The sequence below is a fragment of the Anolis sagrei genome, chromosome 1, assembly GCF_037176765.1.
Source record: "Anolis sagrei isolate rAnoSag1 chromosome 1, rAnoSag1.mat, whole genome shotgun sequence".
Taxonomy (NCBI): Eukaryota; Metazoa; Chordata; class Lepidosauria; order Squamata; family Dactyloidae; genus Anolis; species Anolis sagrei.
Window position 1 is genome coordinate 76,673,803 of NC_090021.1, and position 27,849 is coordinate 76,701,651.

General features: G+C 38.8%; 1 protein-coding gene across 9 annotated transcripts in view; it reads left to right on the forward strand.

Moving 5' to 3' along the window:
• The window catches only part of HIVEP2 (HIVEP zinc finger 2), a 194,198-nt gene that overhangs the window by 102,098 nt on the left and 64,251 nt on the right, over positions 1-27,849 (forward strand). For 4 of the 9 annotated variants that reach the window (XM_067466313.1, XM_067466306.1, XM_060753483.2 and 1 more), the window contains one exon: positions 17,290-17,388. The exons of 3 other annotated variants lie outside the window; for them this stretch is intronic. The gene's annotated coding sequence lies outside the window, so the exon portion shown is untranslated. Of the gene's footprint in view, positions 1-3,595; positions 3,709-17,289; positions 17,389-27,569; positions 27,714-27,849 lie in introns of those variants that run through there. 2 more of the 9 variants (XM_067466307.1, XM_067466312.1) reach the window with 2 other exon arrangements.

Below are 27,849 nucleotides of genomic sequence, written 5' to 3' on the forward strand. Positions count from 1 at the left end.
AAAATGATGAGATTTAAATGCAGTTTACTAAATATATAAATAATGAAATCTGATATTTAAATTTTAATTGGACAGAGTAACATCTTTGCAACCAACACATTTTGAACTTTGATAAGCCATTCAAACATATTTTTTGAAATTCTCCAGAAAGAGACGTGTGAAATTCTGATCTTGTGTCTGTTTTTGTGTTTGGTATATTATTCTTGCTTCATTTGGGGTATTATTCAAAAGCTGAAAAGAGTTGAAAACAAGAAGAAAATACTTTTACATAATTAGGAAATCTTGTTCTTCTTCTGTTTGCATCTCAAGAGTAACTAAACACAGTGGAGTTTACAGAATAGTCCAGTCAATGACATTGGATTTGTACAGATGTGCTGAGTTAGCTACAATTATTCAGCAACATGACAGCAAGATAGCCAATTGGGTTTCCCCTCTTTATGACCTGCAAGCAAAGTGTTTATATATGATCCTAGATTTCACACAAGGCTCATCAAAGCAGTTAAGTTACTATATGAGTTACATTTTGAGTCCTTGGCTTCCAGTTGAGAACAGTTTGGGTCAGTTTGCATATTTCAGCCAAGATGCATATTTCCAATGTTACATGTGATAGACTGAATGCATTATATATGAACCTTTGTTGTTACTGTTGCTGCTGAAGTGCATAAGTAACATAGTTTTGTTTAAATGGAGTCTCGAGACAAAACTGAGGAAGTCCTGTTAAAATAAGAACTGTGGCTGTCTGTGCATTAAATTCTTGTTTCCGCTGAAACAGATGTCAGACATATTGCTGATATCAGTGGAATCATGATTCCATGGTGTCTGTGTAACTCTTATAGCCTAATTGCTAGCTGTTTTTCTGCATGATTATGGAAATTTTTGTTCTTTATCCCTGACATCTTCACACCTCTGCTCACATACAAATCTCTGTTACATTTGGAGACATGCCAAGAGCAATATGATGTGTCAGGAAGGTAACTTCCATGTTGACTCAGAACAAGAGGAAAGGAGCTGGAAAAGATGAGTAAAACCTGTCAGACTAACAGAAGTTCACATATGACATAATACCAAGTAGGGTTATATAATGCATTTTATGCTCAATAGGCTTGTCGGGTGAGCTACATGTTGGCAGCTTGACGCTTGTCTCTTTGTATCAAACTTTGCAGTTATCTCTTTCATGGGTAAATTGCTCACGCTAGGGTATTGTTAAGCATGTTTTCAGCTTCTTCAACTTGCATCACAGAGGAGCACAGCAATGTCTTTATTGGGTTGATTCTTTAGGCATATCTGTGGGCCGAGGACAGAGGGAAGCCCCATTTCTTTTTATGGATTATAAATCAAGCTGCTTGTCTATTTGGTTGCAAACATTTTCTATCAATTAAACATCAGTCACTTAGAGTTACTCTCTCCATCTTTCAAGTCAAATAACTATTATTTTCTTGTATCTATTTTTCTTGGCTATTTTACTTCAGTATAGACATCTCTTGCCAGGTTCGTCTTAGAGAACAAGAGAGATAATTTATTTATTATTTATTTATTTCGAGCATTTATATCCCGTCCTTCTCACCTCCGAAGAGGAACTCGGGATGGCTTACAACAGGCAGCTATTAGGTGCCAATACAATACATTAAAACCACAATTACAATTAAACACAATTAAAACAATAACATTCAATTTAAAACAGTTTGCCAGTTTAAAATCATAATCCAGTTCAATCCATTGCAGCCATTTGCTCCATTTTGAAGACTCCTAAAAATGTGATCAATTTTCAAAGACAGTTGCAAGAGGAAAGGTCAAACTCAAGCTATCTCATCCTCTCCTTCACCCACTATTTTGACTTCTGATACTAGGATTGTGTAAATTTCAAGGCTGTGTACTTTCAGATGTACACTTTGTCTTCTCCAGGGATGATGCCCGAAAGATTCTTATTGTGTACTTTCCCTATTATATTCTTGGAATTTCATAGGGAATCTTGACAGTCTAACCTCCTTCTTGTTTCTTTAATGTTTATTCCATCCTGTTTCTTAAAGCAGAAAATCTGTTAAGATGCAAAAGATTGAACAGCTGTACTGTCTCTTTTGACTGGTTGCTCCATTTCAAAACCCACTTAGTGGTATGCAAGGCATAGATGTGTGTCAAGGCAAACAAAATTGTTGATACAATAAAGTGTATTTTTCATATTTTAGTGAGATAAAAGTTTTCCAAAACTAAAAAGTTTGGTTTCCTTTTAAATATGTTTACTTATACAAAAGGATTTTTTTTTCTAAGTAAGGGATGGGAATTATGGGGCCTTCTAGATACTATTTAATACCACTCTCAGTGGACCCTATCAAATAGTGTGAAATCCTAGGTTTTGCAGTCAACAACATTACCCTTTCCTAACCTCATTAGCAATTTTGCATCTTCAACCCCAATTGATCTGTTTGGATAATTTTTCAAGCACAGTTGTCTGTTGTTTTGGCACTAAGGCTTTAGAGGAAGTTAAAACGCAAGGTGTAGGATTGGAAAAGGGAAGAGGAGAGAGGACTGTTGGAAATTTTACTCTATTTGCATTCTCAGATTGAGATGTATGTGTATTGTATGTTGATGGCTATTGATTTTTCCCAGGATGCTAGTTTAATACTTTATCACTAAGGCTCTAGAAACAATGGTCAAAAATAAAACACCCATAAAATTGGGTGTGGGGAAAGAGAGAGGGAAGAATGACATCAATAAGAGGGTGCAAACATCCTGAAAATAAAAAAAAGGTTGAAGGACTGAACACACCTGGTCACAATCTATCCGATAATTTATCTGTTTCATCCCCTCACCTTTGGGATAGAAGCAGTGTATTTCAGCATATTGCAGGAAAGGAGAACATTGGTATGTATACTGTGTTACATTATACATATAATGTTCACTTGGATCAAAAAGGAAGGAAAGAAGGGGAAAAAGGATATAATCATTTCCGAGCACATTTTTCCTGTCTAGAAGAGTCCAGTAATATTTTGGTAGTTTTAAAAGAGGGTTATTCATTCAGCCCCAACTGCTCTGGACCAAAGCTGGCCTGAACAGATATATAATTAGTGGTCTTCACTTTTTTGGCTTTGTTTATCCCCACTGCATCTGATTTCCAGCATACCCTAAGATGCCTGTCTCTGTGGCATTTGTCGTCATCGTTGTCGTCGTCATCATCATCATCATCATCATCATCATCATCATCTATATCCCACCTCTTTCCTCAAGCAACATTTCGGACCATTGCAAAGGAGGCTAGCGCAGAGAGCTTTAACTCTTTATATCTTATTAAATTATACTGGTTTAACATACATATCTGTTTTCTAGCACAGTACTTCCTAAGAGAGGGCTAGAATATAACTGAATATTCTTTGCCTCAAGCTCTTTAAAAATGGAAGATACATTTGGTTTTTTTGCAAACCAAGGAAGAAAGTCAGCTGTCTAGTTAAGGGATTCCCAGGAGAGAAGACTTTACACCATTAAGCACTCAGGAATAGTTTGTAAGGGGTTACAGTGTCAATCACTCATGTAACGTTCTTCTTAAAACGCTCTTCAGTTTAATTTGTTTTGACCTGTCATTAAATTTACCTTGTCTTCTAAGGTTATATGGACATTTTCCTTTTTCTATTACATGGCTGTGAGGCTATCACCATCACACTGGCATGTCCTCTTACCTATGGCATATTCCAAGTTGGAGCTCCTTAAATTAATGAGGTAAGCTCAATAAATTGTTGAGCATATGAGATTTGAATGTTATTAATCCAGAATGTTGTTGAGTCATCTCATGGGCCACAAATTAGCTCATTTTGTTCAGGCTTCAAAATGTTATTCTTGTGTGTGTGACATTTTTAAAGCATGTTACTTAGCAATGCTGTCTGTGTGCTGAAGATATAGGACAAAAACAGGACAAAGATATAAAAAAAGAAAAAAGCAATGCACGTACAGCTTTAAAGAAATAACTTTGCAACAAGATTTGTAAAATATTAATAATTCCTTATCAGTCCAGATATGGGGTTTGATCCAGATTTCATCATCATCATCATCATCATCATCATCATCATCATCATCTTTAATTACTTATTAATCGCCCTCCATCCGAGATGCTCTAGGCGATTTACAAGCTAAATTGTAAAAGACACTAAAGTAGACCAGTTGAAATCAGTAGGGCTTAAGTTGGTCATGATCATGTGTCCAATTAATTTCCAAAATATTTTTCTGACAAAATCAGGATTGAAAATATAGTTATCCCTTCCCATTTCCAGGAAAATGCTATACACCTTTTTCTTGGGGTTTTTTTTTTTAGTATGGCTTTCTACACTATTTTTTGCTGGATTTTGTGACACAATGCTTAGTGTTTTAAGAATAGGCCATTTTAAATAATTACAGACATAACACAGTGGCAGAGAAGGAGATTGGCACTGAGATCTTTTCAGCATAATTGTTATGTGGAAATGGCCCTATTACGGTGTTTTGGCTCATAATCCACAGGTAGTTGTTTTGAAATAGTTTCTTAGTTTTAATTTTTACAAGTTTTCTTAAGCTGTGGAATCATTCTTTTGGGTATTTTGGGTGACTTTGTGAACTATATATCAATAGTATCTTTTTTTCCAGAATCTTTGTAAATTCCAGGTTTCTAATGTTTATCATTTCACTTGGATTTTATGCTCCCTGCAGTCATGCCGGCCACATGACCTTGGAGGTGTCTACGGACAACGGCTTAGAAATGGAAATGAGCACCACACCCCAGAGTCAGACATGACTGGACTTAATGTCAGGGGACTACCTTTACCTTATGCTTTAAAGACATTTTTTTCATTTTTGTCACATTTTTCAACATTTTTTTTTGAAAATTATTTGTGGCTTTTATACTTTTTAGAATGGCTAACAAATTGTTTTCCAGCTAGCAGTTCTTCCAGGCAGCTTATAGGGCCACTTGAGATTTGCTGGCTACTGCAGCTGTGCAATTTCTCTTTTGTTCCTCTCCTGCCCCATTTGTCTTTGGCAATTATTCAACTTTAAACTGAAAGAGTTAAAAGCAATCAAAGGCTGACTAGGTCATGTGATCCAGAGATTTCCAAGTATTTTAAAATATATACTACATTAAAATTTGTATTACTTTAGTGGCAAATTCCAATAAAATTGATACTGCGAATATGTAGAATTCACTCTAAAAAATCTAGGACATTGTGACAACACGTGCCAGTGTGCCATATGTATATTTTATGTCAAGTGTACTTGAGACACTTCAAGTAAGAGGATTTCCTTTGTCAGAAGGAGGAGGAAATTCTCTTCAACTTATTTTGATAGATATATGTGTTGGACTTTTGTGGGGTCTTATGTCTTCAGAAGTGGAGTTACATCTGTGGGAATTAGAACTGAGCAGTTGTATTATCTTGGTATCCAGTAGAGGGCTGCTTCCACATAACACAGTCAGCAAAGTGCCTCGTGAACATCAGAGCTCTTGCAGTGTACTTTGGTGTGTAATGTATGTCAGTGTTCAGTGCACATCTGTGCACAATCTACATCAGGGAATAGCGTGCACCATGAAGATTGCGCACTGATGTGCGTCATGAATTTGTGCATATCATGCACAAATGTACATTGTGCACTGTTGCTTGTGCACCGATGCACATTAAGCACTCTTCTCAGTGTTCTGTTACACATCTTTGCAATTCAGGTGTTTCTTAGCATCTCTGTTCCTGGCTAGTTATTCAAAAAGTTACAAAATGCAACAGATCATATAAGAGTTAGCACCTGGATTCATGAATTTAGTCAATATCACTCTGTCCTGTGTAGAAACTTGCATACGTATTTCTTACATATATACACAGCACTTCAGTGTTTTGCCTTAGATTTTTGTTCTCGAGCTTACGTCCCTGTTAGCCATAGAAGTTATAAAAAGTGAACCTTGAAGATGATTTCCTCAGCTAAATTATGATTAAAGCATTTAGACTGCTCAGAGTCAACTTCAAAGTGCCAGATGCAAGCTAGACTAAATGCTTTCTGTCACCAGCTCATGATGACATAGTTTGAATCAAATACATGAATGAGCATTGACCTTAAAGAATACAAGTACTTTTAATTCTGAGATTTGTATCCTTATCAGACAAGCAAAGCAATTTTCTGAAACCAGTAAGTGCCCTGAAGCCTGGCAACTCGTGTGTGTGTTGTGTGACATGAAAAGGATGGCAAACAGCATGTATAGATATTGTAGGATTTTGGCCTTATAATACAGGAGATATTTCAATTACTTCAATATAAGCATAGATAGCGGGGCGGCCTTGGAGTTGAAGCAGTTTTTGTCTGCTTGGTTGCAACAGGAAATAAGCTCATAAATTACAGGCCGTCTTAGAAGTCAAGCAGCTAGGAAGCAGTGCTGATGTTTGTTAGGGCTGCGACAATTTGTTAGGATAGGACAAAGGTATCGTAATTGAAGAAGTATGTGAGTAGATGTGTTGGTGTAAACTCTTGCATTTTAATATAGATGTCTCAAAATATTGTTTTAATTTTTAAAATGAAAATTATTTTCTTTGGATATTGTTTGCTCATGTTCTATCTGTCACTTCCCTATCAGTCATATAAGTCAGGTTAAAATAGCAACTGAAAAGATTCTAAAAGCAATGGCTAATTTGGTTTGTCTTTCATTTTTAATGTGAAAGTAGGGATAAAGTGTTTAATGGCACAAAAAGTCAAGTTTTCTTCATCTTGTATCTTTGAGGCCACCTGTGAGATTGTTAAGAAAGTCAACCTTCTACGCATATTCTTAGAGATAGGCAGGATTCCCCGTGGTTTCTTTTTGCTGTTGTTGTTTTTGCTGGTGCTGCAGTAGCATATCTACTGTTTCTTATGCCCAGTTGTAATACTCAGAGGTATATCCTGTGTCTTTTATGTGCAAATCAATTTTTCGCCTGGTTTTTATCCACGGGTTGTATATATCTTTCTCCCTGACACACAGCATGATACAGACACCAATTTCATTTCATCAGCACATAAATGAATTGCCAAAAAAGATTTTTTTCCATCTAGCTGAGTTTTAAAACACTAAGCACAGCAGAGATGAGGCATCCTGCATACATGCTGAGCCTTCCGTGGAATACAGTGTAAGAAGATTCATTTCTTATCCGCTAAGGAATTTCCAATGCAAGTAATGGGACAAGACTTGAGTATTGTTCATTGTAGTTTGCTTTGGAAAGTATCCTAGGTGTCTTAAAATTGAATTTTACGCATCAAATTTTACACATAGAGAGATCACATAGACTACTCAGATATAGCCTGCAAAATTTGATGCTATCTCTCTCCACCTCCCCCAAACTACATGGCAAATGAAAGATGGAGAGTAATTTGCAAGGTAGCGAGTCTCTTGTTTTATTTTCAGATAATGCCTTCTGTGCCTAGCAACACAGCTGTCTGAGGGAAAAGGCTAGTACTGAGGAATTTGCAGATTATCCATGGTGACAGATTCTGTTGTTCCAGGGCATCTCTCTTCCTGGCTGGTGTTCTCCCTCTCTGGCTGATGGCCAGCTTCTCAGGGCAGGTTAGCATTTGTCTCTGACTGTGCAGGGCCTGCCCTCCTGCCAGTTGCTGTGTGAGGTGGCTCAAGCTCATGCAGAGAGTGTAGGAGGACACCGCTTCCTGCCAGATACTTCCCTTCCCTTGCCTGCCTCCCACCACCCTCCTGGTTCTGTGTGATGATTAAGAACTGGTGCTTTACAGTCTTTCTGGTTGACAGTTGCAAAAACTTCCTGCCCCACCCAATAATATACTGTAGTACATTTTAAACGTATTTGTCATTAAAAGGAAAGAGGAAGATGAGAAGTCCCTTTCATTTCCAAACTATTTAAATTATTGCATTCACACTTTTAACAGGCCTGGCAGGTAGGTCATTATTTATTCCTGCTCAACAGTGAAGGGAACTGAGCTTGCAGTGAGGCATATAGTAATGCTGTGGCAAAGATGGGCCATTGATTCCTGTTTCTCATTTCTCAGTCAAGCTGATGCATTTGTAGGTATTCCCAGGTCCTTGAGATCTTGATGTAAGGTTGCATTCAGTAATGTAGCAGACTGCTCCCAAAAGACACAGGCAGAGTTTGGAAATGTGAGTTTTGTAGAACAAGCCTGGCAATGCAGGCTGGGAGGATTATGCCCCCCCCCCAAATAAATCTGTACTTTTATATAGCTAAAAATAATGACACCTATGTGGAGTTGCTTTAGGAAGCTTCAGAAATGGCAGCTGATTTACATATCATGGCACAGCTTCACTGGCTACCAGTTCATTTCTGGGAACTGTTCATAGCCCTATGCTGCTTGATCCAGACTAACCTGAAAGACTGTATTGCCCCATATCATCCTACCATATCAAATGAAGAGCGGAGGGGATTTTTTTTATTGTTTTCACACCACTTTCTATATTCTTGTCTTCTGTAACACGTCCCGCCTTCCCATTTCCTCATTTTTCTTGTGGTTGACCTCCTTCTGGTTGCTGATCCTCCCCGCTTCCCTTTCCCGCAGGCAAGAGGCCGGATGCCAGATTTTCTTCCTAAAGCTGCTGATCCAAGCCTTCCCTGCTTTCTCAAAGTTCTGGAAGTTTAGGGAGGAGAATTTCAAATTTGCAGCCAGAGGGCTTTAGGGCCTCCCCAAACAAGACCAAGGATTCCATAGGATGCAACTATTGCAATTCAAGTGGAATCATAATACTATAAATGTGTAGTATGAAAGGTTGAAGCATTTTCCTATCAAGCACTGTCAGCTGCTGTGCATTGCTGCTTAAGTACAGAGCAGAGCAGCCACCTGATGAGAACTCTACTTTGTTTGTAAGTGAAGGTAGCGGCTTAAAGGCTACTAGGAAGAGCACTTCTTCCAGACCAGATTCCATACATTGTCACCATGAACAAAAAATCCTGTTCTCCTACTTCTCTTCCAAGCGGTTCCATATAATAGTTGCAGAAAAGCTATGGGTAAGATTACAACCAGCATCCCATCCCACATCTACAGCTATCGTACAAAAGTCCTCATTCCTCATGTGATGCACTAGAGCAGCAGGTCCCAAACCTTTTTGGTCATGGAAACCTTCACATCCCCCCTGCCCAAACTCTTTCCCTGATTTTCCCATAGAATCCTAATTCTGTCCCTAAGCATTAGGAATCCACAAAGTTCTTTCTTCTTTCAACTACTACTATTGCCTGAGTGTGTTGTATAATGTGGTAGGTTTGGAAATAAAGAGAAAACATTTTAACCAACCTTTATTTTTGCACAAGAAAATATTGGATAGAACCACAAACATTTATTTTGGTACAGAAAAAATATTAGATTTATATTTAAAGTGAGGAATGAAATTGTTTCATTTTTGTACTTAAAATAGTTTTGAAATTGGTCTTCATATCTCACAGCTGTATACATACATCTGGGATGGTATTAAACTTACTTCCAAATTTGGTTTTAGTGTAAGAACAAGCTAAAATGCCTAATTTGAATCTATAGGTGGACATGAAGGATAGCATAACTCTGATAACAATTCCAGCTACTTAGAGCTATATATCTCTCAGTCCTACCCAATAATCGTTCAGTGACACAGTTTCAAATTTCATTTTTTAAAAGAGAGGTACACTGAATTTCAACAAAATCTTCATACTCTAGCACAGTGGTTCTCAACCTGGGGTCCCCAGATGTTTTTGGCCTACAACTCCCAGAAATCCCAGCCAGTTTACCAGCTGTTAGGATTTCTGGGAGTTGTAGGCCAAAAACATCTGGGGACCCCAGGTTGAGAACCACTGCTCTAGCATGATTTTTTTAAAACAAGATTAAAAAAATGTTAAAGATTTTTTTTTTTGCAGAACCTGCTGTCTGAAAATGGATATAATTAATTGCTTTCCAGTGTCATTTTGGGTTCATTTTAGTACTTATTTTGTATACAAGAAGTTTTTTCTAGTGAAACAAGTTGAGCAGTTTACATATTGTAATAAACCATAGCTTTGGAGCTCATCAGTTTGTTGCTGGGACACAATAATAAGTAACGATACTGGGTTTCAGCCTTTGCCTCTTCTCCCATCTTTTACTCTTTGCTATTGCTCCTCCTCTTTTACACATGTGGATACAGCATGAGCCTTCCTGCTGTCTTCGTACATCAGGCCTGGTTAGTCAGGGCATGAATCCCAGCTGGTGGTGTCTAAATTGCTATTTGCCCTGAACTTTGTGGTTAGGAGGATGTACACTTTCTAATTTAGCCCTTGGCCAGAATAAAAGAACTGGCTTTATGAGCAGCAGCATTAAAATGGTAATGTGGACAAAGAGAAAGGTTTATTTATAGCATGTTTGTCAGATATATGCATTTAATATGCTTTAAACCAGCTGATCTAAAGTTTGTTTTTTATGAAATATTTTATTTCATTATAAATGTTTCAGTAAAGATTGTGGAAGAACTCCTACACTGAGCTGTGCTCTGAGAAAAGGAAGGAACTCACAGCTTGGTCCCAGGAACAGCAGAAGGATTATTTAATGTTCACTAATTCACTTGGGTAGTGGGGAAAGGGGTGAGATGTGGGAGGAGAGATCAGGACAGAGAAGGAGCACGGAATATATATAATCATAGAGTTGGACAAGATCAGCAGGCCAGCCCCTGCAATGCAGGATCACACAATCAAAGCAACCCCCCCCCCCCCCACATATGTCAATCCAGCCTCAGTTAAAAACCCTCCTAAGAAGGAGACTCTGTGTCACACTCTGAGGCAGCATATTATATTATTGAACAGCTCTGAACATCAAGAAATCATTCCTAATGTATATACTGTATCAAGGATTATTGTTTTGCAGTGCAACTATAGAGGAAAGGTATCAATGGTCTTTAACTATCCTCAATGTCAAATTTCCTAGAACCTCTCCAATCCCTGATAGTTTTCCTACAATTAAAAGTACAAAATACAAATGAAATAATGAACAGTTATTTTAACAGTTACACAAACATCATGCTCATCATGTTGGAATCAATTAGACTCTATTTAATTAAGAAAACCCCTCTCAGGTTAACATGCTATGTTAAAGACTTTCCATGTTCACTTAAGCCAAAAAATTGCAGCTGTTAATGATTTTGTCATTAACTGACACTTTACTTGTGCAATATATGTATGGTATGCAGGTTGATCGTCCCTTATCTGCAATTCCAAAATACTCCAAAATCCAAAAAGTCCACATGGATGGCTGAGATAGTGACACATTTTCTTTCTCATTTTCCATGAACACAGTTATTAAAGTATTGTATATAATTTCTTTCAGTCTATGTGCAGTAGATGTATACAAAACATAAATGTACTTCATATTTATACTTGGGTTCCAACTCTAGGATATCTCATTATGTGCAGATATTCCAAAATCTGAAAAATCTGAAATCTAAACACTCTTTGTCCCAAGCATTTCAGATAAGGGATACTGAACCTGTAATGGCTCATACTTTGGTTAGTTCCAGTTTCTCCACTATTCTATGTATTTGTTAGTTACATGATCACCTTGAGGGTGGTGATGGCTGTCAGTATTATGGATCACAGCCTCAAATATGTCGCTTTGCTGGAATGTTGTTGTTGTTTGCATTCAAGTCATGTCTGACTTATGGCTACTCCAAAATGAACCTATCATGAGATTTTCTTCACCATATTTGCTCAGAGTTGGTTTGCCTTCCTCTGAGGATAAAAAAACTATGACTTGAGCAGGGTGGAGGTAACGTATGCAAGGTCTAGAGCAGTGGTTCTCAACCTGGGGTCCCCAGATGTTTTTGGCCTACAATTCCCAGAAATCCCAGCTAGTTTACCAGTTGTTAGGATTTCTGGGAGTTGGAGCCAATAACATCTGGGGACCTCAGGTTGAGAACCACTGGTCTAGAGTAATACTATATATAGAAGTAATATGTTTTTGGGGTTGTGCACTTGAGAAATTCAGCATCACATAGTGTCAAACAAGTTTCTGTACCATAGGCCAACTCAATAATACGTAATACAGATTTTTTTTTTTAAACTTAAGAAAACCTACATATACCTTTTACTAGGACTTGGACATAACAGTCAGTAGGTCTCCTCTTGGAATCAGTTGTTCTTCAAAAGACTCTGGACAAGTGAAGAAACTCATTGGCATTTCTGGTTCCTGTGAAATCTATCAGGGGAAAGAAGAGAATATCTGTCAAACTGCTGGAGTTTGCTTGTCAAATATTTAACAGATAAGAAAAAAAATAACTTTTTTACCTTGAAATAAATGCAAATAATGCTATCTTATACTACCAGGTTTCTGATCAACCCATTTAACCTCTTCCTGATGATAAACTATAAATCCCCTAAGCATCTGACCACTTTTTGTTTACAGTGGTAGAAAGTAGTTCAGTGTACTGCACTGGTAACCATATATTATATTAGATTTCAGTCTTTTCCTATTTGATACCCTTCACATGTTTTTAAATACAGTTCCCAACTCTCCTGATCTGTGTCCAAGTTTGTTGGGGCTGATTGTAACTGAAGTCCAAAATAGCTGGAAGGAACTTGTTTGTGGTTGTCTTGGATATTTTATGGATGGCAGTCTTGAGGATGCTCTAAATAGGCTATGTTTTTTGCCTCTGTAGAAAATACAGTTCTTAAACAATTACATAATGAAGTGATAAAATGCAAAGATCTGAAGCCAGAACATATGTTTTGTTACATGCCCAAATACCTATATAGACCACTGTTTACATTACTGGCTAGTAACATATTTACACAGTTGTTTTTGCTTCATATAGCAAATGTTGAAAGGAGGGAGAGAAGAATATGTGAAAATTTCCAACTTCAAATGGGTTTCAGGCCTGTTCCATTCTTTAGATGTTGACACGGATTCCAATAAAACCACATCCGTGTTCTGTCTAGTTGTGGGTATTCCCTTTCCAATCTGTTATGCCTGCACACTTTCCTGTATGTAAGCCTTTAGACCAGTGGTTGACAACCTGTGGGTCCCCAGATGTTTTGGCCTTCAATCCCCAAAAATCCTAACAGCTGGTAAACTGGTTGGGATTTCTGGGAGTTGTAGGCCAAAACACCTGGGGACCCACAGGTTGACAACCACTGCTTTAGACTAAACCCAAGTAAAGGACCCCCTTTGTTCATACTGGAATGCATTTGCTGGTGGTGGCTCTTTCATGTGAGGTTCATGAAATAGAATTTCATTACAGTTTTGCATTACATTTGTGTGTAGTTTTTTTATTTGCATGATAATCCGTTCACAAAAATATGAATTTCTGGGTGGTAACCAGTGCAACTGAACTTGGTTTCATTGACTTTGGATAGAGATTTTCAGAGAGTCCCTATTTGCTAACTTCGGGAAAGGAAATTGCACCTTCTTCCCCTGGCAGTGTGCTTTCCTCCAAGGAGTTCTGTCTTTGGCACATACTCCACATGAATGGTGGGACGGGTCATACAGTTCACAGGCTGCTAATGACCAGGCTCCCCAGGGTGGACATGAAAGCTGAAATCTTTACTTTGCTCCTGTCCCTCCCATTTAGTTGCACCCTTGCAAAACTGGATCCTTGTAGTGGTAGTAGAGAAGGTCTATATACCTTTTTAGGCCACTATGTCATTAACCCTATGTGGCAAGAGAAATTTGCAGTGGCTTTTAGCTGGTTGCTGCCATTCTACTGGCTCCCTTCAGCAGATGGGCATGGTTGGATAGGTTGTAGATCAGAAGATGTGTTTTCTGATTTCAGGATCCATGCCTCATACTGCTTTAAGACTCTATCAGGTATAATCAATAAAATTTTCAGCAGGTCAAATAAAAATATAACTAAACTTGTTCCCTCAATTATAATTTCCTTAATGCTAAATGTGTGATGGATGATGGGTTAGAAACAGGGAGCTTCCATTATCCATGACAGCCATCCATGTGATTTGAAACCATGAAAAACATGGGTTCAAACTTAATTGGAGAACCTCTATGAGTAACTCTCTACTTCAAACTATTCCTACTACATGTTGGAAGGCAGTGGGGCTGAAGACGAAGATGATAGAGCTAGGATGTTTCTCTTCTTTGCATATTGACATAGCACATTTATAAATACATGAATGGGGTTTCTGTAACCTGGGGTAAATAGCTAGAATCCAAGATAGTAAGCAGAAAACAGAAGTGTGGTCTATTGATTTTTTGCATACTATTTCCCACCAAGACAACAAGGCTATAGATTCTTACCTGCTGAACTGACTGTGACTCATTTCTGAGTAAATATGCATCAAGTTGCACTGTCAGCCTCCTGGAAGAGTTGTGCTTGATTATGCCTGATGCTTAGGCTCCTTCTGATCAGAAGTTATTCAAGTGTTTGTGTTGGTGATGACAAATAAGGATAAAACCTTATTTTTGGGTACTGAATCTGAAGATCTTCTGTATCTTAAAGAAGGGCTCCAAAACTTTAAAAATGTTTAATTTTATTTTTATCCGTTTGATTTCCAATCAATATCTAAAGAACAATTGTCTTAAATATAACTTGTTCTTTATAAACTAAACCAGGGCGGCACTTCTCTCATTTCCACCACCATCAAAAGTATAGTTGGTGGGGACATAAGAGAGAGCTTTCTCAGGCTGGATCTATTCCAGGCATGGGCAAACTAAGGCCTACAGGCCAGACACACTCCTCTGGGCACTTATGTCTGGCTCTCCAAATTTTCTGTGTCCACTGGGCATAATGATACATTGGCTGAAAGGACGGGGAGGAAGGCACGCAGTGGCTGGGAGACCACTGGAGTGCTTCCTCAGGCTCTCCTCCCAGCAAAAGGATGAGGTGAGTGGCTCTGTCCTGATTCTGGGAGAAGCACGCCTGGGGGAGAAGCACGCCTTGAGTCGCCGATAGGCTGAGAAAGGCGGTATACAAATACAGCAAATAAATAAATAAATGTACCAGCCAAGGGGGTTCCAAAGCTTGCTCGAAAGCCGCCCACCTCTCCCTTCTCCCGGCTTCAGGTAGAGGGGATGCCTGATGCCAGGAGAAGCATGGCCTGCGAAGGAGGCAGGTGCCAGCCAAGGGGGCTCCAAAGCCTCTTCAGTAGTCTCATCTTTATGCTGGGAGGACAGCCTGTGGATGAACTGCCCTGGCCCCGCCCTCCCCCTCCTGTCCCCCCTCTCCCACGTGGGCTCATCCTGCCCCTCCTGGGCTCACCCCACCCCCATCCCCATCCCTCCAGGGTCTGCCCCATCCCCCACCTCACCTCCTCCTGGGCCCACCCCATCCTCCCTCCCAGCCCAGCCCAGCCCCAGGGCAAAAAGGTTAGCCCATGTCTGATCTATACTACAATATAATCTAGTTTCAGAATGCAGATTAACTGCATTTAACTGGATTATATGTGTCCATACTGCATTAAGATCCAGTTCAATCCAGTTAATCTGGTTTTAGAAATTGGATTATATGGCAGTGTAGATGAAGCCTCAGTGGCTGTCCCTCAATTCTAGAATTCTCTGTCTAGAGAGAACCCCTCCCTGCTTTCCTTCCAGAGGAAGGTGAAAACCTTTATTTTCATGCAGAGTGTTAAAGAAGAAAGGTTTTAACATCAACTCAGGGAGTGTTGTGTTGTTTTATGTATTTTAAATAGGATTTTGATTATTTTAATGGTTTTAACTATTTATTTTTAATAGTCCTAGGATTAATTCTATCTTTATAATCAGTGTTTATAATCTTTAGGTTTTAAATTGTATATTGTATTGTTTTGCCTCTTTCTTATAATAGAGAAAAAAGTGACTATAATTTATATACAAAAACAGTAAGTCTAAATGTCACATGTCTTACTGTGATGTGTTATTTAGCTTGATTCAAAATGACAAACAGCATTTTCTATTTATTTAGATAAAATAGGTTTATTGTATAATTTTCAGTAAAAGAATTCTAGTTACCTCAAACTGATACTACCTCTACTTATTTTAGTTTTATATAATGAACTATTTTAATGGTTGGATCTCATAATGTATCAAACCAGCCCTTCAAGTAAAGTAAAGTTTGGGGCCTGTGGTTCTTTGCATAACACACCTGCTCTTAGTATGTACGATGCTAGTTGATTATTTAATTATTCCCTCCACACAGTTCGGAAAAGAAAATATTTAATCTAATGAGGTTTTACTTGTAATATCATTTTTATAGACATAAGAATCAGAATACATACATGGAATGCATAGCAGATGATGTTATTCTAAAAATAATTTGTTATAAATACCCTGAATATACTGTTTGGAGATTTTGTGAGTTTATGTATATTGTTCAACCTGTGACAGCAACACTTGATAATAAACAGCGATTAATGCAATGCAAAACTGTAGGGGCTTTCCCTTAAAAGGAGCCATTTTAAGAGTAACCAACCCCAAGATAATGATGAACCTTAGATTCAGGTTATGTACATAGAATGTATCTGTAACAGATTTGTCAGCTGGCAAAAGTATTTTATAATCAAAAAGTGTTATCCCCTGCCTACATACTTTTTTGCATATGCACCATATGTAGGACTGTCTTATACATAAATTGTACTTGTCTGGGATCGTGGGTCTTAGCTCAAAATCTGGAACCTCTTTTCCCTCTGCATTCTCCCTGTGTACCAAAGCTCTGCTTTAGCAGGCTGAGAACCCTGCTGGAACATGTGGGTGTGTAATGAGAGGGCAAGAGGGTCCTTTTTCCATTGGCACTGGATACTAAGTAATATTGTTGGATCTTGAGCTGTGGTCTCGATTGAAACCTCAGGCTGGATCTACACTGCCCTGTATACCAGAATCTGGTTCCAGATTGTCTTTTTATCCCAGATTATTTGGCAATGTAGACTCATAAAATCCAGTTCAGATAATGTGTGATCAGATCCTGGGATATAGGACAGTGTAGATCCATCCCCCGCTCCATTTATATTAGAACCATTGAAAACAATTGATATGTAGGCTTGGGAATTTTTGCTCAGGTGGAGAAAGTCAAGTGTAAGACATATACACAGCGAGTCTGTTTTGAAGAGTTTTTATAAAATACTGATAAGTGATGAAAGATCAGACCTCTATCCACTCTATACTCATATTATAAAGGGGAAATTATCATTGTTTACACTTGGTACTTCTAGAACAGAACTACCTTTTTTTTTTTACTGTGGTTTGTGTAGAAATTGAAATAGCCGATGTTCTGATCTCTGTTCGTCAGCCAGTGGTGGGGGATCCAAAATGTCACAGAGACCCATCACCTAAGTATATAACATCTTCATGTACAAAAGTACATTGTGGTAGAAATGAATTGGGATTATTTTGCCCAGCTTGCTGAAGCTCTTTTTTAAATTTTGTTCCCTAAAATAGGTGCTGAAGATGCTAAAGAACAATTTTTAACTGGATTAATGAACCGAATAGTCTTACTTAAAACCAATATTTACTTTCATCTTTGATGTCAATTGAGAGGTAAGAAACTATCAATAGCCACATACTATCTCCTACTTTATAACACATAATTTATGAGAAAATCTTTTGCATATTCCTGTTGTACTTATGAGCTTCTTTGATCCATTCATGTCTTCACAAAAAGTAATTTTGATAGCTGCTTTAAATATCCTTTGAGTATCCCTGGGTATAAATAATAATAATAATAATAATAACAATAACAATTTTTATGTGCTGCACATTCAGAAAACAGTCTGGTATAACTTCAAATCATAAATTACAGAGCTCTTGTGGCATCCTAAAAATGAAAGTGTTTTTGCCATAGACTTTTGTGGCCTACTTCTCAATCGACAAAAATATATAAAATAAATCTTGCCCCAAAATTCTTTGTTGCAATGGACTAAAACAGTGACAACATTCCCAATCATAAATTTCACACTGTGTAGTTGAACTGCTCGGCTTCTATGCTTCTTGGTCATCTTTTTCCGCTCACGAGGTGAAGATCAGAAGCTTCTGAAAGGAAATACTCCTGTAACATGCAAATGTGTTTCTGGATGAGACAATGGACCTTATCATATGGGCAGGGTTAAAGTGGAAGAAAGCATGGGACACCAAAGGGAATTGTTAAGCTCTGTTCCCTCCCATCGAGGTCTGTCTTCTTTCTTCCCACATCGTTTTCCCATCTTTCCCCACTTTGTCTTCACCTCTTCTGCTCTTCTTCAGTGAGAAGTCAGGACAACATCAGACTCCACTGGGCACAGTTTCTCTCTGCTGACACAACAGAGCCCCATGGAAGTCCTGCCACAAGTAGCCCTGTGTCGTGCAATGGGCTCTGTGGGACTCCATTCTGGCAGTGGAGAGAAGGGAGATGCTCCTGTCCCTGTGTCTAATAAGGTCCTAGGTATTTGGATTCATTTCAGTCTGGCTTCAGGACTTGTTATGGGATGGAGACAGCTTTGGTCACTGTGATGGATGCCTTTTTAATGGCATTCAATTGCATTCATGGTCTTCTTCTGGATTGTCTTACTGAATGTGACTTGGGAGGCACCAATTTTCAGTGGCTCCATTTCTTCCTGGAGGGGTGAACCCAGAAGGTGCTGACTCCTATTAAACCCCTTGGCCATTTGCTTCTGGGGACTCACAGGGAACTGTTTTGTCCCTTATACTATTTAACCTATGTATGAAGTAGCTGAGAAAGGTTGTCTGCAGGTTTGGGGCTAGGTGTTACCAGTGTTGACGATACCCATCTCTATCTCCTCTTTCCACCTCTGTCCAAGGAACTATTACTTTTCTAAACCAATACCTGTTGATAGTAATGGACTGGATGATTGTGAATAAATTGATATTCAATCCAGGTGCTCCTGGGCAGTCAAAAAGAAGATCAGGGAATAGGGATTCAGTTTATATTGGGTGGGTTTATAGTCACCCAAAGACACAGGTCCACAGCCTGGTTGTATTCCTAAACTCAGCCTAGAAACTTGAGGGCCAGATTTTTGTTGTGATGAGGAGTGTGTTTGCTCAATTAAAGCTAGTGCACTAACTGTGCTTGTTCCTCAGGACACCTGATTTGGCTACTGTGACACATACTTTAGTTACATCCTGATTGGATTACTGCAATGCTTTCTACCTGGGACGTGTTCAGAAACTTCAGCTGGTTCAAAGATCTTACTTGTTGCAACATCTCCACTAGCTGCTGATTTATTTCCAGGCACAATTCAAAGTGCTAGTTTTGATCTATAAAGCTCTATATTGTCCAGGCCCATGCTATCTGAAGTATATCTTCCTATATGAGTCTGTTGCTCTTTAACATCTATAGGAGAGGCGCTTCACTCAATCCTGCCATTTTCACAGAGGTGATTGATAGCAAAGCAGGAGAAGGCTCTCTTTGCAGATTCCTCCATACTTTGGAATTCCCTCCCTAGGAAAATCTTGTTTTCCTTGTGATGGAACTTTTTTTTTTCATGTCAGGAGTGACTTGAAAAACTGCAAGTCGCTTCTAGTGTGAGAGAATTGGCTGTCTGCAAGGACATTGCCCAGAGGACGCCTGGATGTTTTGATGTTTTACCATCCTTGTGGGAGTTTTCTTTCATGTTGCTGCATGGGGAGCTGGAGCTGACAGAGGAAGCTCGTCCATGCTCTCCCTGGATTCAGACCTCTTACCTGTCAATCTTCAGGCCTGCTTGCACAAGGGTTTAACCTATTGCACCACTAGGGGCTCCTTGATGGAACGTTAATTATTTATTATTTATTTATTTATTTATTATTTGCACTTGTTAACCGCCACTCTCAGCCCGAGGGCGACTCGTGGCGGTGTACAGAACATAGAAAAGACAACAATTTACAATAGATCAAGACCATAACACAACATTTAAAAATCCGCTTCGTCTAGTTTGGGTCATAATCAATCTCATAGTCATAGTCCATTCCGGTGGTCATTCCAAAAAACATAGCACTTAGTTGAAGGCCTTTTCGAAGAGCCAGGTTTTCAGGCCCTTGCGGAAGGCCATGAGGGAAGGCGCCTGTCTGATTTCAGCAGGGAGGGAGTTCCATAGCCGGGGGGCCACCACCGAGAAGGCCCGCTCTCTCGTCCCCGCCAGACGTGCCTGTGAGGCAGGTGGGACCGAGAGAAGGGCCTCGGTCAAAGAAAAGACATTTCTTTTCCAGCAAACCTTTGGAAACTGATTTTAACAAGGAAAAGGCTTTTAGTGGGGTATTGTTTTTATTGTCTATTTTAAAGTTAGATTTTAAGATTTTAGTTATATTGTTATTTAATGCTGTTTTAATCATCATTTTAATTACCTAGTGAGAAGACTGTAGTTTCCATAAACTGGGTAGTACAGGGCACTGTGGTTGTTTTGAAACCAGAAAGAGATGCTTGTGATATCTTCTGGTTATCAAGGGAAATGAGAGGGTGCATAAATCTAAAGCTTGCAGCAGTCCTCATGTTTTCCTCTTATATTTCATCCAATTTGGAAACTTTACTTTTTTAGACTATAGCTTCTAGGCTGTGTCTGTGTGACCTGGAGAATCCTAGGAACTATTGCCCTCTAAATGAACTTTTCAGCTTCTGGTTTCAACTGAGAATAATGTGTCTTTACTGTACACCTGCTGCTTAATTTTCTAATTTAAATATAAATTAAGAAATGTAATGTATTTTACAAGGTACTAAAGCGTATAGTTTTAACCAACAATGGAAAAGGTTAAATTTTTTGTGACAGTAGATAACCAATGACATGTTTTTGCTCAATGTGTAGGTAATTGAGTTTTCATGAAGCCCATTATCTGGGTTGTGAATGGGGTTAGGGAACAGTGACTTATTTTCAACCATCAGGCCCGTAGCCAGGATTTTGATTTTTGGGGGGGGGGGGGGGCTGAGTCTGAGTGAAAGAGGGTCTACCCTAGCAAACCTTTTGTATCATTACCCCAATACCCCCATGCATATGGGATATATTGAGCATGGTGATCAGATCATGATATGAATAAACATAACCATTAAATAATGTACCAGTAAGGCCTTTTCGCAGACCACCATGAGAATTTCGGGGAGGGGGGGCTGAAGCCCCCCAAGCCCCCCCCCCCCGGCTACATGCCTGTCCACCATGAAATATATTTGGACAAGAAATATTTCATTCATTTCACATGTTTTCAAGCAGATGGGAATATGTTAAATTTCTTGATATAATTAGTACCTATTTAAATTTATGGTTTATGTTTTGAGTTATATTTAATATGTTTTTTTATTTATGTTTCTTATGTTCTATTTATAATTTCTCTTAATTTCTAATGTATTAGGTGCTTATTATTATTTTGTATTGCTTTGCCTTGTTGTAAGCCGCTCTGAGTCCCCTAGGGGAGAGGAGTGGCATATAAATTAAGTTTATTATTATTATTATTATTATTATTATTATTTGCCACAAAAAATTCAGTTTTGCATAGTGATCCAAAGAAAAGTACTTTAATAGTACTAACTTTCTAAATCTTAAAATGTTAGACGCTTAGAAGATCCATCTGTTTCAGTCTGGATCTCCTCCAATTAAATGTCAAGCCAGGACAGGGATTTTTTTTAATAAAGCAAATGACTATCAATTATTTCCTATCTAGAATCAAATTAATAATGTGGTATAGAGAGATAATATTGGCTCCTAAGCATAGTTTCAAGTATTGTAAAGCAAAATATACAATGTTTTGCTGCAGCAATAATTTAACTTCTGCTATACTGTGTATAACACCAGGGCAGAGCTTTATTTCTACTATATACTCAGGTATAATAATTGATGGGGATTTGGGGGAGTCATTGTTATGAGTTAACATCTTCTGTTATTTGTATTTGGTTAATTTCGACAACTAACACTGGAAAATATTTTCCATTCTTGAATGTATCATTTTTTTATGCTCTTATACTATAACTGAGTTTGGAATCACATTATCATACAATGACCTGAACAGAACCAAGTGATCCAGTGTGGCCTGGCAGTATAGGAGAAGGCGGGAGCATCAATCAGTATGGAACTCCCTTCCTTGTGAGATCAGGTCGGCCCCCTCCCTCCTGTCCTTTAGAAGGATGTTAAAAACTTGGCTGTGGGACCAAGCTTTTGGGACACGGCAATGAAGCGACAATGGGAAAGATGACAGGGCCAATTGGATTTGATGCGGATGGCTAGGACGGTTTTAAATTGTGCTATTTTAATATTTAGATAAATGTTTTTTAATGTTTATGTATTGTATCCAGGCATTGAATGTTTGCCATGAGTCCCCTTCGGGGTGAGAAGGGTGGAATATAAGTGTTTTAAATAAATAAATAAATAAATAAGTTGTTATATTAGAAATTGTGTGTTCAGGACCAGTTGTACACACAGGTTAGCATGCTCTAATATGCTTCAGCCCTCAATTTGCGAGAACATATGGTTGAAGACTGCTCAGAATGAAGCTTTGCAAATTAGGTATTGAAAATGAAAGAGCACCATTTGGAAAATTTATTCAGTGTAACCTTTTAATTTACATGAAGTATTAAAACAAAGATGTGAGTCACTTATAAAGATTGCTTTAGAAATACTTGATGTGTATTAAGTAGTCTCAAAATCTATTAGAATCTTTTTATTTTTCACCTGTATGTTGTTCTGTGCCTCCAAATTTCCCAAGAACACATTAACCATCTGTTAAACTGATTTCAACATTCGTTTGTCTTTTGGGAAAATTTGTTTCTGCGTTCACACAGAGAAGGGAACCAAAGGGGCTGGGTTATCTTCAGCATAGTGTTTCTGTATGGGGGAGAACCTATACAAATGTCACACTGTCATTTCCAAAGTTTAAGGTCTTACCTTATAAGACCTCAGAGAATAAACACTCTGCAGACCACAGGCTGAAGCAATAACAAGAGAGGATTTTTCTTCTAAGTAGAAACATCTGTTTGGCGAAGTTCTCTGTTGGGCCCTTAAGCTTGCTTCCTCTCCCAGCTTTAATGATGTAATGTGTCAGGCCCATTCACTCCCCCCACTAACGTTCAGAGCTAAGCCAAATAGTTTTTGCTGGGCATTGGGAGAGGGAAGGGGGAGAGGGAGGCTTGAACATGCTGAGGGGAAAGAATGGTGCGCCTGGAGAGGAAGCAAGATAACATTCTATCCAGGCATAACATCCTGTCCTGTGCTTATGTGATGATTGTCTCCAAAAGATAACAGACGCAGTATCTCGCCGGTGCTTCCAGCACTTCTAAGAGTGCTAAGGGTTCTAAGAAAACTCACATGCATGTTTGTATAGTGTCAGCAAGTGAGCACCACAATGTAAACAAATATACAAAGCTATTGTATTGAGAAATCCCATTGACTCCTGGTCATGAGTGCTCTGAATTCGCGGCTGCAGGGAGAGGGATGTCAGCAAGGATCAATAGATTGAATGGTAGCCTGCAGCAGTTTCAATACAATGGGTAGTTTAGATGGGATAGACAATGTTTGGGGGTTTCATCCGCCACTTAATGTGTGATTTTTAAAATAGATCTTTCAAGTTTCCTTAGCTGGCTCTTCTGTAAATTGAGACTTACACAGATGGACTTACTCTTATTTTTCAAGTTCTTTTAAAATCTTTAGAAGATTAGTGATAATGAGTGGACCAATAATGCAAACCCCCTCCCCGCCGAATGTAAGAGACATGTGTGTGGTTGCATTTTAGGGAGCATGTTCACCATTGCCTTAATTGAAATAATGCTTATGGTGTTGATACATGATGTCCTGGAAAGAAAACATTTCCAGCAAGAATGCAAGTTTTTTTTTCAAAAGATGTAAAAAAACTATTCAGTAAAAAAACAAAACCAAAGTTGTTTGGAAGGGCTTTTCTTAATATCCAATTTCAGTGATGAATATAAAGATGAGAGCAACAGGAGGAAACAAGGAACAGAAAGCATGTGCTTGTGTGAGAGCTCAGAGAGGAAGAAACCCAGAGTGGATGGTAAGGAATCTCCTGTAGTGATCTGTAGCACCTGTGCTGTCTTGGCTTCCTTGCCTGAGGAAGTGGAGCACCTGTGCAGAAGAGATGTTGCATGAATAATTTAGCATGTTCCATACTAAAACATTGGTTCAGTAATCCTAGTAGCCCCCCTACTAGACAGAAGCCGGCTGAACTGGAATGTTGTTAGCTGAACTGCTGATTGATCCCAAAGTTTATCACTTACATGTTGTGTAGAGAAGAGGCAGAGTAAGGGATGCCATGTTTTCTTGACCCAGTTCATAGCCTCTGAACAGGCAAAAAGTTAGGCCCAGCGTAGGGTAGGGATTTAATCCTTTATTAATTCCCTTCTTAAAGAAAGCAGCAATTCTTTTTCTGCTGTGGGAAAGTCTTCACAATCTTTGAAGATTGCTTATAATTCAAGACTCATTCTGTGCAAAATTTATGTATAGTTGATTTGTAAAGAAAACAGTATTTTTCTATCTATACATATATTTCTGTGCTGTTAGTATTCCTTTTGCTACAGTTTCTTGACTAAGATTGATTTAAAAATTTTGATCAAACTTTTAGAAATATTTTCAAATATTATTTCCATCCTTAGCCTGGGATAGTACTAAGTAATTTCCAACATTCCTGAGCTGGAAAGGATTCAGTTTCAATACAGCTTCAGTTGGCCTAATGTCAGTTTAGTTATCCCTTGGCCATAATGTAGAGTTGGGATGGCACTGGAACAAAGACTGTTACAATTACACCACATCTGTACTTTCATTCTTCCCTATGAGTTTATATGATAGTAGGCTTTTTTCAGTTTCTGTATAGGAGCATATTCTGCATTTGTATATGAGGCATTTTCAACTCATTTCTATAAAACTATAGCCTTATAGCAGGAAGAGGTAACTCAAGTTTGCACATTTTTAAAATACATTTGTCAGTGAAAAAATGAGAAACTTCTAAGTTTAGTAAAAATAAAAAGCCATGTATGTATTTCAGCCTTCAATGTAAAAGATCAGTTAGACTATTCACAGTGCATTTATATTCTGTGTCTTCATTTGGAGAAAGTCCTTGAAATCCTTATGACCCCTAGTTTTCAAACTAAAATGCAGACAGACAAGGATAGTCTGAAGGAGAACTTCTGTTATGAGGAGTCTTTTAGAATGCTGCATCTACACAGCTTTCTTTCTTTCGACAACCGAAACGGAATACTCTGGAATAAAAATACTTGACAACTTCCTTGTAACCACATTCATTTGGAAGTATGTCCAATCGATGTTAATGGGCTTAGCTTTACCTGCATTATCTTCTAGTTTTATATATAAACGTTATCATTCAGTTACCATTTAATATCTCTGCAATAAGAAACACAAGCTTTTGAATCTTACTTTTGGCAAGATTTCAAGATATAATGTTACTTTAGTCAGTTAGAAGTCTAGCATCTGAACTCATCTATTCATAATTCATGCAACATTCTCCAAGTATGTTGGGTCCCCACAGGTTGAGTATCTCATATCCAAAATGCCTGAGAGCAGAAGTGTTTTGGATGTCAGATTTTTTTTTTTTTTGGTTTGGATACCTGTATTTGCCTATACATACAAAATGAGATATCTCGAAGACAGATCCAAGTCTAAACACAAAATTCATTTATGTTTCATATACACCTTATACACATAGTTTCTTTTACATGGTCTTGTGAATCATACCACTGGGTTATATGGCACCTGCACAGGCCCCAATGGATATTTACAAAGCCTCTAGCATTCAAATTTTGGTGGTAATCCTGCCCCCTTTCCCCCCGGGCATAAAGATGCCCACTCTCCAGCAGACTCTTTCATTCACCACTGCAGTTAGTAGCTCTTAGAACTCTTTGCTTTTGTTTTCTAACGTGTGCTTTAGCTAAACCCTTCTTGTGTATGACCCCAGAAAGTCTTGATGTCACATCTTCTCAGCCCTTCATCATGTCGATGACCAGATTCAAGTGTTGTACTTAGTGCAACAGCAAAATACCAGATTTGGATGGACACCCCTCTTTTGCCTGGGAGAAGGTCATATCATAGGGTCTTGCTCCCATTATCCCATATTATAGGTCATATTATAGGGTCTTGCTCCCATATTATAGGGTCTTGCTCCCATGGCACAGATAAGAAAAAATAGAGGCTTGTCTCGACACTATTAGTCAGAATTGTCCCTGTCGCAGGTGATAACTTCCTCAAAATCCAAATTTAAGTCTGGCTCTTTGATGTGGAGAACTACACCTTTGATCTCTCTGGCTGCCCCCTCAACTATTTTGGCTTTGACCCTGTTACCATCAACCTCTGGAGCCTCTCCATCGACATTGTCGATGTACATAGCTTTGAAAATATCAATGAAGGAAGCTACCAGGGCCCAATCTGAGAAAACGCTGTCAAGATGCTCCCAATTTACTATTCTTCCCACTCCAGTAAAGGGGCACGAGGCATAGCTCTGCAAAAAGAAAAAAAGACGCAGAGAGAAGAAAGAAAGATCCATCCCCACCTCTTTTCTCCTCGGATGACAACTTAAGACCTCCACCGTCAGTTGTGTTGTCCTGAGCCTTAAAGGTGTTGAAGGCTTCCTCAGCAACTTGCATGCCATAGCCTTCTTTGCAGCCTCAGCAGTTCTCTGAGGGAGGTTCAAGATTCTCCCCACCATTCCATCCAGATGGTCATGACCGAGACTCCAGTCTCATCATGCCACCAACTGTTCCTGAGCAGAGCAGAAGTCAGCCCTCTCACAGTGATTGACTCACCACATAAGGACTGTCAAACAAAATGCCTCGTCCAGGCAGCCCAGCATGCTTCACACCTGCTCCTCAGAGACAGCAATCCCCTCCACAAGGGACCAGGTTGTTGGCTCCAATACAACGTACAGATTCTGCACCCCCAACCAGAGCCTTGCCCCAATCTTCTGAGGGCTTACAAATATCTGATCATAATCAAGCCTCAGTGCCTCATTACAAATCAAAAGCTGAGTCTGTCAGCTCCTAGTGTTCCATGGGGATAGACATTTCACCAGAGATAAATGTTTCTGCCATTGATCCCCCTTCATTTACAGAGAACACTAAACATTTCCTCGAGAATCAACCAAAGCTTAAAAATGATACTCTGTCCATGAAACATTTAAATGATCAGCAACAGAAAATAAAATAACACAAACAACAATACAATCACAACACACAGAAATTCACCAAATGCAGACTGAAATGATCAAGTCTTTAAAACTACCCAAAAGGAAAGGGGCATATCATAAACATAATTATGCCATACTTAGTGCAGTCACCCTATCAGTATAACCCACCACAGTCCAAATCTCCTTAGTGACTGAGGTACTGATTGCAACTTCTGTTTCTATGGTATATTACATGTGTGTGTGTAAGGCTGCTGGTACAGAAAGTCACAAGTCTTGCCTGAACTGAACTGTGCTAGCCTTGCCTCACCTGCCCTTCGTTTGCTATTCGACACTCCTTTCCTCGCTTTTCTTTGTTGGTTTCCGACCTTTCCCCCAGTCGTATCTGTTAAGGGCAATCCCTCTGGGCAGAAGACTACAGTCTTCCTGTTCTACTGCAACACTGTCCATGCTAAAGAGCTATTGGGAAATAGAATATGTTGAATCACATACCCCAGAGACTCTGAGCTCTCTGATATTTCCAGAAAGGTAATACTGAACTGACCCTATTTTTATCAGTTGCATTTGCTTATGAACCTCTTACGAGCAACCTTTTTGTTGCAGCTAAAGTAACATTCCTACTTTTGCAGGAGGAGAAGATGTAATGAATTCTGCCCACAAATATTCCTGTTAGAATGTGGAATGCAGGACTGTGCTGAGCATGCATGAGATTAAAACTGGAAGCATCCTTGCTTGGCACCATTATGTCAATAGCATAGAAGTCAAGTGCAAAAGTGAGTATGCTTGGAATAGATTTCTGAAGGAAGTGACTCGTGTCCTCTCAGTGTTGATCACTAATATATCAAAGTCTAGTTTTAAGTAATACATTCACTGATTCTCTACGCCCTCACAGCTTTATTTTTTACTTTT